The sequence below is a fragment of the Denticeps clupeoides genome, chromosome 14 (assembly GCF_900700375.1).
Source record: "Denticeps clupeoides chromosome 14, fDenClu1.1, whole genome shotgun sequence".
In the NCBI taxonomy this organism is placed as follows: domain Eukaryota; kingdom Metazoa; phylum Chordata; class Actinopteri; order Clupeiformes; family Denticipitidae; genus Denticeps; species Denticeps clupeoides.
In genome coordinates this window covers 8,292,038-8,309,082 of record NC_041720.1, presented here as the reverse complement: position 1 = coordinate 8,309,082, position 17,045 = coordinate 8,292,038, and the positions used below count along the sequence as shown (strand labels likewise).

The 17,045-nt window shown below is 45.3% G+C and overlaps 1 protein-coding gene across 13 annotated transcripts in view; it reads right to left on the bottom strand.

Annotated features, from left to right (window-relative positions):
- The window catches only part of myo6a (myosin VIa), a 67,556-nt gene extending 54,235 nt beyond the window's left edge, over window positions 1-13,321 (bottom strand). For 12 of the 13 annotated variants that reach the window (XM_029002777.1, XM_029002780.1, XM_029002781.1 and 9 more), the window contains exon 1: window positions 13,174-13,321. The gene's annotated coding sequence lies outside the window, so the exon portion shown is untranslated. Of the gene's footprint in view, window positions 1-6,565; window positions 6,747-13,173 lie in introns of those variants that run through there. The other variant, XM_029002778.1, reaches the window with a different exon arrangement.
- Between the last annotated feature and the right edge of the window lie 3,724 nt (window positions 13,322-17,045).

Here is a 17,045-nt window from a genome sequence, read left to right as displayed (position 1 = left end):
AAAGTGTTAAATCCTACCGAGCCCAGCAGACAGCCACTCAAACACAGCCACAATGCGCAGAAAACGCAGACGTCCGCACGGTTTCATTTCTATTCGATTTTTACTATTTCACGGAGCAAAGAGCCCGTTCAGTACAGGATTTACATAAATCATGACATAAAAGGAACACGGTTTTTGGAGGTCTGAATCAACCAGAATGAGGAAGTAGCGAGCATGAGAACTGTAAAACTGTCAGGTGAAGTACAGTGTGTACAGAAAGTATTCAAACCCACTTAAAATTTTTCTTTGTTATATTGCAGTCATTTTGTACCCACATTAATGTACACACAGCACCCCATATAGTCAGAAAAACACAAAATTGTTTACATGCTTGCAGATTTATTATCAAAGAAAAACTCAAAACTAAATATGAACTATTTTCGCACACTCACCACTCAAGCAAAGTATTTTGTAAAGATTGTAAATAAAAATGCAAACTTTTTTTTTTCCTCTTCTCAGAACTAAATCTCCCTAGCGGGTGTTTCCAACATTTGCCGCAATGACAGCTTGACAGCAAAGTCTCTTCTGAGGCACTCTTCCTCTCTTCCACAAGTTCTACACGCAGTTCTGCCAGGTCCCAAGGGTACGATTATTCAGTCTCTGCTTCAACTGGCACCAGACGTTGAGGTCAGGAGACATTGATGGCCCTACCATGTGAGGCACTTCAAAGTCGAGCTGTGACGATTCTGCCACGATTGCCACATTGCCATAAACCGTAAGTTGGGGGTATGCTGGTAGAATTGGGGGGAATTGGTGAGCAGTGGGCAGCCATAACAGGCGCCCGGGGAGCAGTGTGTGGGGCCACCACTGCCCCATGTACATGTATCATATCATTATCATATCATTATCATGTTAATTATCATGAACAGAAAGTTGGGGATGTGCTGGCAGAATTGGGGGGAATTTGTGATCAGGGGGCAGCCATAACAGGCACCCAGGGGACAGTGTGTGGGGCCACCACTGCCCCATGTACATGTATCATATCATTATCATATCATTATCATGTTAATTATCATGAACAGAAAGTTGGGGCTGTGCTGGTAGAATTGGGGGATGATGATGGGTTCAATGATGTCTCTGAGGTAAGAACGTGCAGTGACTGAGCCATGTACAATAACCAGATCTGTTTTGCGCTTACTGGTGATGCCTGCCCAGACTGTTGCACCTCCTCCACCAAAGCAAACCGTGGGGACCATGTTGAGCTCAGCGTATCACCTCGCCTGCTCCAGCAACGCTGACGACCATCATTTCGGTGCAAGGTGATCAAACACACGACGGTAGACCACTGCGGCATTGTCACATGGTCTTGTTGTCCACGGTTGTCTGGCATTCAAGCCAAAGCAGTGGAGTTGGTTTGTCCGGAAACTCGTAACGCATAACGATGTCTGAGTGCATAGGTACTTCTGCGGTCTGTCACTCATGGGGTTCCACACCTGGTTCTGTCATGAAGTGAGCAGTGGGTAGCCATGACAGGTGCCCGGGGAGCAGTGTGTGGGGACGGGACCTTTGTTCACTGCCACCTCAGTGGCACCTTGGCAGCTCGGGATTCGAACCGGCAACCTTCTGATTATGGGTCCGCTTCCTTAACCGCTAGGCCACCACTGCCCCACTTGACCCAAAAATGTAATGGTCCTGGTTATGATCAGGATTTTGAAGTATCCTATTTCCGATCATCTGTTGGCTGGTCGGATACTAGCATTTATCGTGTATACTTGGACAGGAATAATTTTATTACTCCCATTTACACACCATATCCTGAACCTGATCAAAACCGGGACAACTTGGATATTGGTGTACGTGTAAACACAGTCAATGAATCAGCAAGTGTTCTAGTGCAGCCAGGGGTCGGCAAGATTTATTAACACACACTGTTTGCAGCGACGCGACGTCCGCCCAAGCTGTCAGAACAATTCGAAAGGCCTGTGAAATCCATTAACTCGCCTCCTCCCGAAGCCTAACGAAGGCATCTCGTTTCATCTCGAACTTGTTTGCTTCCAAAGTCACAAATCTTAAGCTAATGATTACACTGTTTGACAGTAGCCTGACGTTTGCTTCACAGCGCATGCAAGTACACACTTCATACCACAAATGCTTGGCCGAAGTCAAATACAAATTTGAAATCTGTTTCTTTTGAGCGGTATTAGCAGTTGTTAACAAAGGCTCCACATATCTGGCTGATTCGTTCTCATGTATTCCCCTCCATAAATAAAAGTTACAGAGCATGCACGTTGATAACAGACCGCATCTTAATATGCGACAGCATGGCTAAATTACACATTTGATGCGTTCTATAATATGTATGTTTTTTCCTGATTTATTTTACAAGTAATTTCATGCATTTCATGACAAATGGGTTATTTAACACAGCGTAGGTGTCCATGACTTTCACAGGAATGGAGTGAGGCCTGATCCAATGCAGACATCAGCGAACAGTGAAAAGCAAAAGCCACATACTTTGGTTCACGTGCGGGTATGCTTCAGTGCCATGCAGTCATGGGCGTGCCTGGTTGTTTGGTTTAATTAGCCGGCTTGGGAGGAGTCGCTGTTTATTCGCCTGATGTGATGTCATGAAAGACTGGTGTGACAATGCTGACTTGTGGCACATATTCCAACTACTGGGACCATGAAAGGGACCATGAAAGGGACGAATCCACACACAGCTTTAGTCTGATAGTGTTGGACTGACAGAGGGACCCCATAAAAACATGGATGCATTAACATAATGGATGATCCTGCTTAGTACTTCAAAAAGCCTCACTCATATTTCACACAATCCTAATCAGTTTTTTTTTTCCAGTTTTTGAACAATTCTCCACATCGTTTTGACAGAACGTCAAAAAAATTATGAACACATAAATAAATGTCAGGTAAAATTTCTGACTACTGGGTCACCATGAGGTGTTTCCTTCCCGGCCACATTTTCGATATGGTCACACGCTTCAGATATTCCTTTCATTCATAGCTTGTCGACAGGAACTGCACTGAAATCCTTCAGATTGGAGGAGAGCCAGCAATCCAGGCCATTTCTCTACCCTACTGACTTCCTGCAGGTAAGAGAACCATTAACATGGTTCAAAGCTCACATTCACAGGGCCCACTCTTTAAACCGGCACAACCTGGAAGCATTTGCTTACAATATTTACCATAATTTGCATGTGCAAATTCATATCCTCCGAAGGAATGGGTCTACAGTGTCGAGTCACGCTGGGACAAGTAACTTCCAATGGAGTCGCAAAGACGGCGTTAATACAGAAAAAAAAACAAAAAGGAACTTTTCAGTAACAGGTAATCTAACCAATTACTGTTCACATTGTTACAACAGCATTACCGTTACTGACCACAGCGTGTTACGGTAATTAAATTGATTTCGTAAAAAACAGAGTCAAAGCTTTTTTATTGTCTTTGGTAAGGGGCGAGACAACCGCATAAGTGGTGATGATTAGCTAAGGTTGAGTTTAACTTTATGTTTAGCCAACCAGAGAGGTGGGCAGGTATTTCCACAAACACACACATGCATGTATGAAAGACAGAAATGGCAAAATAAGCGTTTTTACAGACATTACTTTTCCCTTGTTGAAATTAAACATAATAACATACGTGTTAAATGTTCATTATTAAGTCTTCATCCACGTCGGTAACGAGCAATTCAGATCTGATGAACCTCTTCTCATCATCTCACCCCTTCATCAGAACTAGAGGCCTAGAATGTCTAAGTTGAGAGAAGCACAAACCAAACCCAGGTCCCGAAGGAGGAGATGAAGCCACACCATCCACATTTAAAAAATATATATTTTTAATTTCCCGGGTGACTCAGTTACTAACTCAGTTACTTTTTGAAAGACGTAACTAGTAACTACAACTAATTACCAACACTGGCCAGCATGCAACCTTTATATGTCAAGTGATGTGACTGCTACTACAAAAACCAAGAAGGACAAGGCAAATAAACAAAGCGTTGTACCCTGGAACAAGAACCCTGACCCTGACCCTGACCCTGACCCTTTCTGGCCTTTCCCTTCTGTTAACCATGGTTCAGTTTCAGCACAGAGCAATAATGCCATCTGATTGGAGAAAGAGGATAAATTTCACCCTGAATCCTGGTTGTTAGACTGGAGACTTACATTTACATTTACAGCATTTATCAGACGCCCTTATTGAGAGCGACTTACAATCCGTAGTTACAGGGACAGTCCCCCCTGGAGCAATTTAGGGTTAAGTGTCTTGCTCAGGGACACAATGGTAGTAAGTGGGATTTGAACCCGGGTCTTCTGGTTCATTGGTGGGTGTGTTACCCACTAGGCTACTACCACCCTAGCAGATTGTTCAGTGTTTCCAAGCATGGAAATCTGAACCGCTCCGGCTAATTCCACAATAAAACTGCACACCAAGGTTGGAATTCATCCACGGCTTTCCAGGACTGTGTTGGGGTAATTTGGTCCTATGTCCTGGAAAATATTAATTCCATTCTGGAATTAATCTGTAAAGCACACAGCGCACATATGAAGTGTAAAGAGCTGTAAAGCTGTAAAGTTCACCTCTCGACATGCATTTGCCACCAGCTAAAATGTATTGTTTTATTTTATGATGTAATAGGTCAGCTGATCGGAAAGGTTCAATAAACAAGCTGCCACCATCATAGCGCTGGCAGACATATGTCAGTTAATAAATTACTTTCCCTCCCATGCATGTACGAACAATACTTACATGTAGCTCAAGTCACTTTCACATGGAAATATGGACACCTCCCATGCCATGCACACACATCAAAACAATGATCGCCATGGTGATGCATTTATCTCATGATCAGTTTGAGGAATGCACACCAGGATTGCGGGTGCCGGAGTCTATCCCAGGTCATTGGGTGCATGGCTAGGGACCCACCGCAGGGTGCATTCTGGGCATCTGGGCACTTCACCAAGTGTGCATGCCTTTCAATGGTGGGAGGAAACCAGAGAGCCTAGACAAGGCTGCAAACTCCACACAAAGCAGGGACCCATGATCAAACTCGCGACCTCGGAGGTGTGAGGCCACAGCGCAAGATGCCACGCCACCATGTCGCTCGAAGCGGAACACAAGACAGCTCATAAAACGTCATCATGGAAAATGATACAAAGGAATTAAGAGCTGCTGCACGTAAGATCGAGTGCAGAGGAGAACGATGGCGACAGTGATCAACGACTCGCCGTATTTTACTAGTGGGTGGTAGTGGCCTAGTGGGTAAGACACTCGCCTGTGAACCAGAAGACCCAGGTTCAAATCCCACTTGCTACCATTGTGTCCCTGAGCAAGACACTTAACCTTAAGTTGCTCCAGGGGGGGGGGCTGTCCCTGTAAATACTGCTTGTAAGTCTCTCTGGATAAGGGCGTCTAATAAATGCTGTAAATGTAAATGTGACAAAGTAATTGCATATCTTCAAGCTGTTCAATTACAGTACTGTAGAAGACAACTTCAGAGCGGTATGTATGCAGTTGTGGATATTACCAGCATTTATTTAATTAAAAGTTAAAAAAAATATCTTTCCTGTAACATCTTGCTCCATTAATATCTCATGTTTCAACCAGGGCACCTGCAGTTCAGAATTTTTAAAAGAAAACCCCACCCTTAACAGCACTGTGTTAATGAACACTTTGACGAGGCGGCTAACCTTCAGCTCCATGCACTCGGCCTTTAAAGCAAAAAAGAAAGACTGTGACGCATTACTAAATCCCCGGGGCTGTACGGTACCTGGACCGGAAAACAGACCAAGAGACACAAAGCAAGTGACGCAGAATGGGCACCGGTGACGGACAGCACACACGTTCACCCAGGTTCACGTCCCTTCACCGTGTCTCAGCAGCAGACACGTCTCACCTGTATGCATGTGGGCTGCTGACGGGTCAAAAGCTAAACTGGAGCACGGTTTCGGGTTCCACCACAAGCAGTTTTCCAAAAAAACCAAAAAACAAAAAAAAAAAAACGCGAACAAATCTAAAGAATCCCCATAGATGCAGAGCAGAGTTAGCAGAGAATCTACGTAGGAAAGGAAAGGAGGGGTGTAATTAGAGCTAAGAGGGTTCACAGAGTAAGTTCACAAACCGATTGGTCGGGCTGATATATAAATCATGCATGCATCACCCAAAAAAAAAAAAAAAAAAAAGCCATCAGCTTGGTTCTAAAAAATTTAAAAGTTTGCTTAAGTTGTTTGAAGCATTTGAAGTGAAATTCAAGTCATAAAAAAAAAAAAAAAAAAAAAAAGTCATTTAAAAGTCATTTGAGCATCTCGTGCCGGGATGGAGCACAAATCTTGATTTGAATTTTTCAGCTATTGACAGCCCATCAGTCAGCAAAACCAAATAAAAATCCCAAATGTCGCATTGAGATCTGAATCCACAACCTCTTGGTCCCAGTGTTGGCAGGGCATGTTCTGCTGCTTCATACAAAGATGTGCATTCGAAGATCAGCATTAGCACCATTCCTTTAGCCGCGAGTCAGCGCGTACTCCCACCAACGAACACACCACATGCACAAACATCCATTTGTACAAACCATCCCCACGCCTAGGACGTGGTACTGCGCCCGGCCCGAAGATAGTGCCCATCGATGGTGGAACTGCTGCTCGTCCGGGTAGCACCGCAGCGGACATCTGGAGGCCAAGTCGGCCACAGCTTTACGACCATATGCCGACACTCACCAGCAGCCAGCCAGATCTACGTAGAGCTGTGTCGTGGGGATGAATAAACCCTCGTAACGCGCGGAGGATGAGCACAGGAAACTCCGCGCCGCTTCTGAATGGCCCGGGAGGCGGGCGCGTTAAGCCCACTCCTTCTGCCCGGCACGGACAAACGGAGATTGTTGTGGCAGAGTCGGCACTGAGGGCCCACTGTCATGGTTTAGAGGAGTCACGTGGGCATGTGGGTAATGTTTTCAGGACACAAAAGCCTGAGATATCTTTAGAAACGGAGAGCTCCAAGGATTTTCCAGGCCGGGACTCCAAGGGTAACGAAAGATCGGACACCCACAGGAAAAGAAATGTGATCAAATAACAAATAACAAGTATAATATAATAATATAATATAGTAGATGTATAATAACAGTATTATAGTGCCTCTCAGTGCCAGTCATACAATGTTTTTGCAAATTCACAATGAAACATGAGGCAAAACCATATTTTTCGCAAATAACAATAGCCGCATCGTGAAATAAATCATTTAAAACTGGTCATAGTTCTCACAGCAGTTATTGCTGAATACAACAAGTGGGATTTTTTTATGATTCAAGCAAAAGGTACAGAATGATCAGATTTGTGAATGATCAGCAAATGTGAATTTCTGGCAAGCAGGTAACTATGCAAAAAAAAAATAAAAAAAACTGCTGGATAAAATGCCAACGTTTGTTTATTTTTCATATTTTATAATGCAATCAACAAAACAATGTGAAATAACAGATCACTCGTAATTGTTCCTGAGTTCAGGCAAACCGTAATATTAACGTTAACATTTCATTTCATCATCTTCCTGTGACATTTCTTAAATCTTAAAGTCCTGCTGGTGAGAGGTGTCTCCGGAATCCTGGTTTATGGCGCGTGAGCGTTTGAACTCTGTACTTTCTATAGCTTTACAGACATGGGCGGAGGGGCGGGGTTCTCGCTTTTGTTCTTGCGATTCAGATCAAGGAAATAGCGTCTTCAAATAAGCACTTTTGAAGAATAAATGTAGGCCGTCCAGCGGTTGTAGATTATCTGATACTGTGGTGAGTCAGGTGTAAACTGCACCATGGTTACCGAGTGAGGTGGGGGTGTTTTATCAACGTGACCCCCAGCGCCAGCGATTACGGGCGTGATCCACATTCTAAAGCCGGACAAAAGGGCGCGTCAGACAGACACAAGCACACGCGGCGACATTCACTGTCAAGCAAATCAGTTCCACCCAAAACAGGTTCACGAACATGTGCCATAATGATTTTAAGCAAATTAGCCCCACACCTCATGCCACGTTAAGAACAGACACTGTACACGCCTTTTTTGATGATGAACCTCACCATGTGGGTTCATCATCACAGGGCACAAATCCAGACTCTGGACAGCCTGAGGGGTGGCAGTGCGGGCGGAATTCCTGCCATTTTAAACACCATTTTCCAAAGCTTTGCCCACATGAGGCCGGCCCAACAGTGGGCACCTTTCATGTTCTTTCGTAGTCAAGGGAGACCAGGCTCACGCTCGTCACTCCTCGCTCGAACTCTCGAACCTCCAGCGCTGCTCGACTGGTACGACCGTCTTTCGAGGTACCGGGAAAGCATTCGTCTAGACTCTCCTCTGTCTTGGCTCCTACGTGGTGCACACGTAGTGCAAGCGAACATCAATACTTTACAGGAAATAGTAAAAAGCACACAGGAGGGCGAACGGTATATACACACCGGGTCCTAATGAACCAAACGAGGGATTTTGAGGAGGGACATTTTTAAAAGCACTCGTGCAAGTCAGTCTGGACGAGAGCGTCTGCCAAGTGCTGTGAATGCGAATGTCTTCTTTCCACCCTGCACATCTTCCGCTTCGATGCTTCCCTTTCTGATGAGGTCAGCAAGGCCGGGTCTCCAATGCTTAACCCCGATACGCACCTGACACCTTGTTCCGCGGCTTAAACATTTACCAAAATTGTACATTTTTCCCAGGTCAAACTCTAACACTTATAAAAAAAAAAAAAAACAGCACCCATGACCAGCGTGATTTGGCCCCTAAAATAAGTTAATGAGTTGCCGCAACTTCGTTAAATCCTGTGGCACATTTACCAGCGGCATGCCGTTCCACACAGAGCAGGGGACCAATTAACACAATTCTTTAATAATAGAATGATAAAAAAAGAAATCTTCCATGACGGACACCGCTGGGCGTCTTGGGTCTATGAGCCCGAACCGATACAGACTCGTCTGTTTCCTGTAAGGCCAGCGCTGCGTCACGTAAGCGAGATAAACCAGTCTGCCGGTCCCTTGCGGACTGAGAAGTGACCACGCCGTCATCTCTGATCGAGGCAGCGGCGCAGGCGGCAGGGGTTGTGAAAGAAAGAATTTTGGGGAAAGCAAAGGAAAGACAGAACTGGATGAAAACTTGACCGCTACAGTTATTTACTGCTGGGGAAAGGATTTATTAGCTATTCAGTAAAATGTTCTCAATTTTCTCTTGTCGTTTTAATACAATTCTGTTATACGCGGCAAAGCACAGCAACCGCTTCACACATCAAAATGTTTCCTCTGCATTAAACCCATCAACCTTAGTGATCAGCCATGAAAGTGGCACCTTGGCGGTTCGGGATTCGAACCCACAACCTCCTGATTACGAGTCCAACCACTGTCTTCCCCCAATTAATCACATTCTTCCAAATATCTTGAAACGTTGCTGCTCAAAGGCCTCAAAAGAATAAAAAGAATGGCCTTAAGCTTCTGGTCTGGTAACAGGCAGATTAGGGTCAGGAAGAAGGTCCAGATGCTCTGTGGGGTGTCGGCGGCAGAAGAAGCCCTGGAGGAAAACCCTGCTGTTTAAGGAAGACACATGGACAAAACACACTATCACCAGACAGGAAGCCCAGCATCAAGCCAGGCGTCATGGCAGTGGACGTTTTTTTTTTTTTAGGATAGAAGACTTCTTAATGGCCAAAGGAAATGGCTAAAACTGGACAGCAGTTTTTTGCCATTCGCAAAGCTAACAACCTGAAAACATCGAAGACAGGAACCACTTTAAACAACTGTAAATCAAAGATGGCTGCTTTTATGCTACCCATGAATGTGGAGTGTGACATGTAGACGTCACATTTGGAACATAGTCTGAAAGGTGAAATCCCACGCGCTCTGAAAACGTGATGAAACCGAGTTGGTAGGCTTTGCATTGTCCTACACGCAGGCAAACCTACATCTACAGCATTGGGGCGACGCCCACAGCGCGAGAGCTTTCGGGTTACCATCAGTGAAAGTGATTTGCTGTGGTTTCACCACAGGACCCCCAGCGATGAATACAATCATTCTATCATGCACGGCTGTAGTTCTTCCTACCACACCGACAAGTCAACGAGCAAACGAGCCACAGGGAGGAGCATTTTATAAGGAGAAAAGTCACTGCTGCTAAAATCCCATCATACAATTCAAATACGGCATTTCAGACGTAGAATTCCAGACGTGAGTCTGCAGGACTGGGGCAAACAAACCTGAAAATCAAGTAACGTTGTAGAAAAAATTGGGAAAGACGTCAAAGTCAAAGTGAAGTGATTGTCACTTGTGATACACAGCAGCACAGCACACGGTGGACACAGTGAAATTTGTCCTCTGCATTTAACCCATCTCCCTGAGTGAGCAGTGGGCAGCCATGACAGGCGCTTTGCTCAGTGGCACCTCAGTGGCACCTTGGCGGATCGGGATTCGAACCGGCAACTTTCTGATTACGGGGACGCTTCCATAACCGCTAGGCCACCACTGGCCCGTTTTCTGAGAAGAATTTCAGTGGACTAATGTAGCTTATATATTGCGTTCTACACACAGGGGTCAATGGTGTCCAGCATGTCACTGATGACTGAAGGTTCATGGGAGATTAGCCCAGACACTAAACCACGTTTACCATGACTATCTTCTTTAGAAAAGATATCATTTGTGAGGAAACGTTATTTTGGGTGCTTAAATTTATTCAAAGACCAAACTGTTGTCGGCAGGTAAAGATCAGTCACAAAACGATACAGATACGGTCTGAAGGAAAAGAAAAGATAAATGCAGGCTAATCTCAGATCAACATCACCATGAAACCATATTGAAACCCTACAGGCAAACCAAGGGACGGCGTAAGACGGAATCTACAGACGTACACTGAGAGAATGTGTCTTTGTGGTGAGCACTCGTAATCTCCCTGATGGCAGGTTACAGCGGCGAGGGTGCTAATCTTCACTAGCCAGCGCTACTTAGTGTTGTAAAGCGGCGTTTACAGCCCGCCGTGATGCAGCCAACTCGCCGTGGTCAGGAGGGCACACATCTATACCAGACAGAGAGCATCATATCAGACACTCAACAACATTTTAGCAAAGGACAGGACATTTCCGGTGACAATTTTGTGAGATAATGTAACATGAATACGAGTTCATGGCCCTGCAGTGGCTAGAAATGGCGATAAGTGTAAAGAGAGCTTTGGCCGTTCTGCCTCGCCATTCAGAGAGCGGCAAACACAGACTTATATCTCAAAGATGGAGGTTGAGAAAAAAATACAGTACAGGCCAAGAGCCAGGCCACCTTCTCATTCACTGTGTTTTCTTTATTTTCATGACCATTTACGTTGGTAGATTCTCACTGAAGGCGTCAAAACTATGAATGAACACATGTGGAGTTATGTACTTAACAAAAAAAGGTGAAATAGCTGAAAACATGTTTTATATTCTAGTTTCTTTGCTCTGATTACTGCTTTGCACACTCTTGGCATTCTCTCGATGAGCTTCAAGAGGTCGTCACCTGAAATGCTTTTCCAACAGTCTTGAAGGAGTTCCCAGAGGTGTTTAGCACTTGTTGGCCCCTTTACCTTCACTCTGCGGTCCAGCTCACCCCAAACCATCTGGATTGGGTTCAGGTCCGGTGACTGTGGAGGTCAGGTCTCCACTTTTTGTTAAGTACATAACTCCACATGTGTTCATTCATAGTTTTGATGCCTTCAGTAAGAATCTACCAATGTAAATGGTCATGAAAATAGAGAAAACACATTGAATGTAAAGGTGTGTCCAAACGTTTGGCCTGTACTGTATATTAATTACAGCTTAATTATACATCAGTAAGTGCTCAGGCTATACTCACAATTTATGACACCAATGAGCAATGTACATAATGTACAATGTACACAGCCAACAACCAAAAAATGTCACAGTGCCTTCCTCCATCCACGATTAATCCATTGAAATAAACCTCAAGGGTGTTTCTGTGAACTTGTGAATCTTGAGAACTTAGCATTTGTAGCATTTTGTCAAGATCTACTAGCCAGGTTTAAGACCCCAAACCACAATGACGGGCTTCGGTATCCACACATAATCATATCTCATTCCTTGTAATTACGACACGTCAGTGAAGCTCCCACAGTCCCTTGCGTCTCCCAGGCAACGCGATCCCACCCCTCTGTGCCACGGTTGGCACTCAATAAATGCTTTTGCTCGTGTTAAGTGGACAGAAACGTCAGAAAAAGCAGAAGAAGAAGAGAAGTAAATTAGAAGAAAAACGAGAGGACGTCAGGTGACAGCCGCGCTTCAGCCTTTGTACTCAGGGTACAACTTTTACTGCTCAAAGGCCACTAAAACCCAGCAAAAAGAGAGTCCTCGGCAACAGCAGGGCGATGGCGGACGGGCATCGGCGGAAGTACGACCGCTATCAATTCCCCCATAAAAACAAGCGGCGGGAACGGCTGAGGGCAAAGGTCAGGGCTTCTCTTCGGAACAGGATGGCGTGCACATACCAGCATTCAAAAAGCACAAACAGACAAACAAGCCAAAAAGAATAGGCCACAACAGCGATGATCTGTGGGCTGTTGAACAGACTGGTCGAGACTGGAAGGAAGGCTTACGTGCCTCCACACGAAGTTCTTGATAAATTATGAAACCGAAGGGATTCATATCAGAGGTTAAGAAAACAAAAAGGAAAAAAAAACAATGAGGCAAGAGGAGAGTGTCGCAAACGTAACGCGCATTTTTATATATATATATATATATATATTTTTTTGTAGATCAAGTGTCGCAAATCCAACAGGAACCTTTGAACTTCCCACGACATTTCATGCCCACAGCCCGCGATCGCGCACCGACACGCCCGGCCAGGGCCTACATGGGCCCGGGAACGCGCTTCGGTCGGGGACTTTATCCGCCAGGCACCGGCTGACCGCGGGGTCGGGTGCCGTCACGCTCCCCACCACAATGCACGCCGGGAGAGGGGTTCGTCCTGATGCTGCGCGGCATTTCCGCCGCTAGTCCTCCCGCTGTCCGCGCGTCCGCCACCGGCGCACCGACGCGTTATAAACCGGCTGCGAGGCAGCAGCGCGGGGGCTTGTTTTGACAGGCGCGACTGGCGTCGGGTCCACTGACAGGCTAACTACTAGCCGAGCGCTCCCGGAGAAACGCGCACATCCACGGACACAAAAGGGCCGAGCGGGAACTTACCCGCGCCCTCCCGCCACGAGTCGGTGTGTCGGTGCGGCCCGCGTCCCGGACCGGTCAGTCTCCCGCGACAGGTTCCCGGGGAGGAGCTGGGCCAGGCTGTGATCTCCCAGAGCGGCAGCCTCCGACTCCCGCAGAATGAAGTCCGGGACCCGCGTGACGTCACCGCGACGCCGGGCGTCCATTGGCCGACGGGAGCGCTTTAACCCCGCCCACTGCAAATATACATAAATATCAAGACAGAAACCGATATTTAACCGCAAAGTTATTTTTCTTTAAAATAAAAAAACATTAATGAACTTTGCATGCTCAAAGGGGGATGCGAAAGTGAAGTGATTGTCACAAAACAATGGGGCAGTGGTGGCCTAGTGGTTAAGGAAGCGGGTCCGTAATCAGAAGGTTGCCGGTTCGAATCCCGATCCGCCAAGGTGCCACTGAGCAAGGCACCGTCCCCACACACTGCTCCCCGGGCGCCTGTCATGGCTGCCCACTGTTCACTCAGGGTGATGGGTTAAATGCAGAGGACAAATTTCACTGTGTGTGCTGTGCTGCTGTGTATCACATGTGACAATCTCTTTACTTTAAAAACTTGTGTCCTCTGCTTTTAACACTGGAACTCCCAGGTTTTTCTGACCCCCTCAGCCCTACCTGAGGTAGGCCAAATGGCCCCTTGATTTGGAACTAAGAACTCAATCACCAACAATTGTCTCCCATTCATTTGTAAATGGGTGGCCCATTGGAAAGTTTCACTGGGTCCAGCATGTTGTAAAATACAGCTATAGTTTACTACATGCAGTCACAATCTTCAAGAACTTACGGGTACGAACAAGTCGCAAAGATGCCAAGAGATTACTGCTGCCGAGGCTTTGGCTCTGTGACTCCGGTGACTGGGAAGGTGGGGAAGTATCCATTCACTTGCAAGAGGGTTCGGACTCTGACATGTCTTCAGGTGATGAGATGTGTTCTGGGTTAGAGAGTAGAACTCCTCCTCAGAAGAAGAAGAAGAAGAAGAAGAAGAAGATGAAAGGTCGGCTGCAGACACAGCCCACACGGAAAGACTCCAAGCATGAGACGGCAGAAGATGGTACAGTGTGGGTTGAAAAATGTGCTCCCTCACAGCCAACTAGAAACATATACACGTGATGGAGAGCCAACAAAAGAAGTCAGAAGAACTGTCAAAAATTACTTGCAGAGATTCTTGTTTTTGATGAGTAAAGTAAAGGTGATTGTCAGTGTGAAACACAGCACACGGTGACACAACGAAATGTGTCCTCTGCTTTTAACCATCACCCTTGGTGAGCAGTGGCCAGCCATGACAGGTTCCCGGGGAGCAGTGTGTGGGGACGGTGCTTTGGCTCAGTGACAGGGATTCGAACCGGCAACCTTCTGGTTGCGGGGCCGCTAGTTGCCAACTGTGGAATATAAGCTGATACGTGCTATATTTGGAGCTTTACTTTACTTTACTTTATTTAGCAGACGCTTTTATCCAAAGCGACTTACAAGAGGAAGATACCAGCAATACTCGTTTGATTTCTATAGAATATTGAGTTTACAAACTAAGAGCCCTGATAAGGCTGAACTTGTCAGCAAGGAGCATGCTCGGAGATTGTTAGGTGCTAGACGAGGAAAAATTATAATGTATTTATACATTTTTTGTATTGTTTGTGCAATGTGCACATGTGTAAGGGTTAAATACTTAGCTAAATACATGGGACTTCCCATATCTGGACTGAAATACTTTCGTCATATAAGCCATAAAAACACAGTGTGCTTGAAGGTGAAGAATCAGCACACAAGAGTGTTTTTCTGCTTCGCGCGTTTAAAATGAAGCTATAGATACAGACAGAGATGACTGTCAGCATAAATCACGTTGACATTTCATTGATGTCGTTGCTGACATGCCTTTTTAAAATACACCTTTATTTTACATGCATTTTTAAAAAGAATTCTGTACACGTTGCTGAATATTTTCGTGGGCAATGTATTTAGCCCAATCCATAGTTGTTATGTCAGTATAACTGTACATACAATGCTTTGTAATAACGGCAGTACGACAGCTGGAGGTCAGGGGCATGTCCTGACCAAAACTGCCCTTTTTGATGAACTTCCCTCAGCCTCTCACCCGACTGGTGCCTCTGCTTGGTGCCACGAATCTAGAGGGAAGAACTCCGTCCATGTTGAAAGTTAGCATGGTCCAACGGTGTTTATTTGCTCATTTAATTGGAAAATGCATCCTTGCAGTGTTGGAGGAGGGTGAGAAGAAGTGGTTCGGATTTCACACAATCATTTCCTATCCTGGTTCCTATGCAATCAATACATTTTTTTAAAAATCACGAATATCCAGTGATAATGAGAGATTTTGCAAGTCAGCGCAGTTGGTTTACAGTCTGTGGTTACCTAGTAACATGTTGCACTTATTTTTCCACATCATTACATAACTAAACAAGAAACGGGTGCAATTGTATTATTTTCAATGTATATTCAGTATAATATACATTTCCTCTATGAAAAAGAAAAAAAAAATCAGTAAGTATAAATCCTGGTGTTTTTATGCAGCACAGTTTAGCAATGATAAATAAATGACAAGTGACAGATTGGACATCACCAATCCAGTAATTTAATGCTTGTATTTTTTTTTTTTTTTTTTAAGTCTGTCATTCTATCCTGGCTTAAAAAGTTAATGCTTGGAAGAGTGCATCGCATTAACCTGGGCCTCTAAACCAACCACCGGCTCTCATGCAGTGTTTGCTTTCTCTCGAGTGCCCAGTGCCACACTACACGTGCTGAACGGCACCAAGCTGTTCAAACACATTTTCATTGGTCGCGGAACCCTCTTGGCTGATTAACCTGACAGGAGGAGCGTAATGCCTGCATTTGACATTTCAGCGACTGAGAGATTGTTTTCCGCAAAAGCACCATTAGAGCACAATGAGGGCAGTGATCCCGTAAAGGCTTTTAAAATATTTACCCGCCCTTGTTTGTGGTCATCACTGAGGTCACCGGTCATGAGGTAGACCCATGTTAATGAAGCAAGGCTTTATTAGCCACTGCGATGAATCTATTAAGAAAACCACATTTAAAAAGCCTGATTAATATATCGCAAGTCCCCCTTGAGCCACCGGAACGGCTTTGACCCTTCGTGACTCCACCACACCCCTGAGGGTTCCCAACAGTGTCTGGCACCATGACATTAAGAGTAAGAAAATGGAAGTTGTGTGGTCTATCAAAACTATTATTCTGCGCTGAGATTTGAGGAATTTGGAGGACACATCAACACCTTCAATTCTTTCTCACGATCCTCCAACCAATCAAGAACAGTTCCTGCAATGCGGCCCAGGAACGTTACCTTGCTAAATGAATCGTTGAAGGTTTCCCAGCAAAACACGGCACATCCACCACATCACCAGACCAGACCAATTTTTAACTACATACAGCAGGTCAAATAAGTGTCCGGTCATCTCAGATGGCTTAGATGATTTAAAAAAACAAGTATACCTTTTGAACAAATTGTACAGATACAACTTTTGCTCTGGGGTTGTTGACGGTGAAGTACGAGGTGGCCAGAAACAGTCACACTGCGTCTTCGGGGACTTTGAGAAAGAAGATGATGGGCTGGCTAGAGAAAAGCTGTGGAGGCGGAGGAGTTCAGGAGCTCAGGCAGAGAGTTAAAGATGCTGAGAAATACATTGGGGGACAACAAGGGTGGGAAGGATTAGAAAGGAGTGTGGTAGAGCATCAGAGATGAGAAGGAAGGAAGGAGTACTAAGAGGTTTACAGATGCAATGAAAAGAGGAAGATGCAGAATGAAATTTGAACAAATTGCCTGGCAACCTGGCAGATTTCAGGCCTCAGCAACATTTTGAAGATAACAGCTC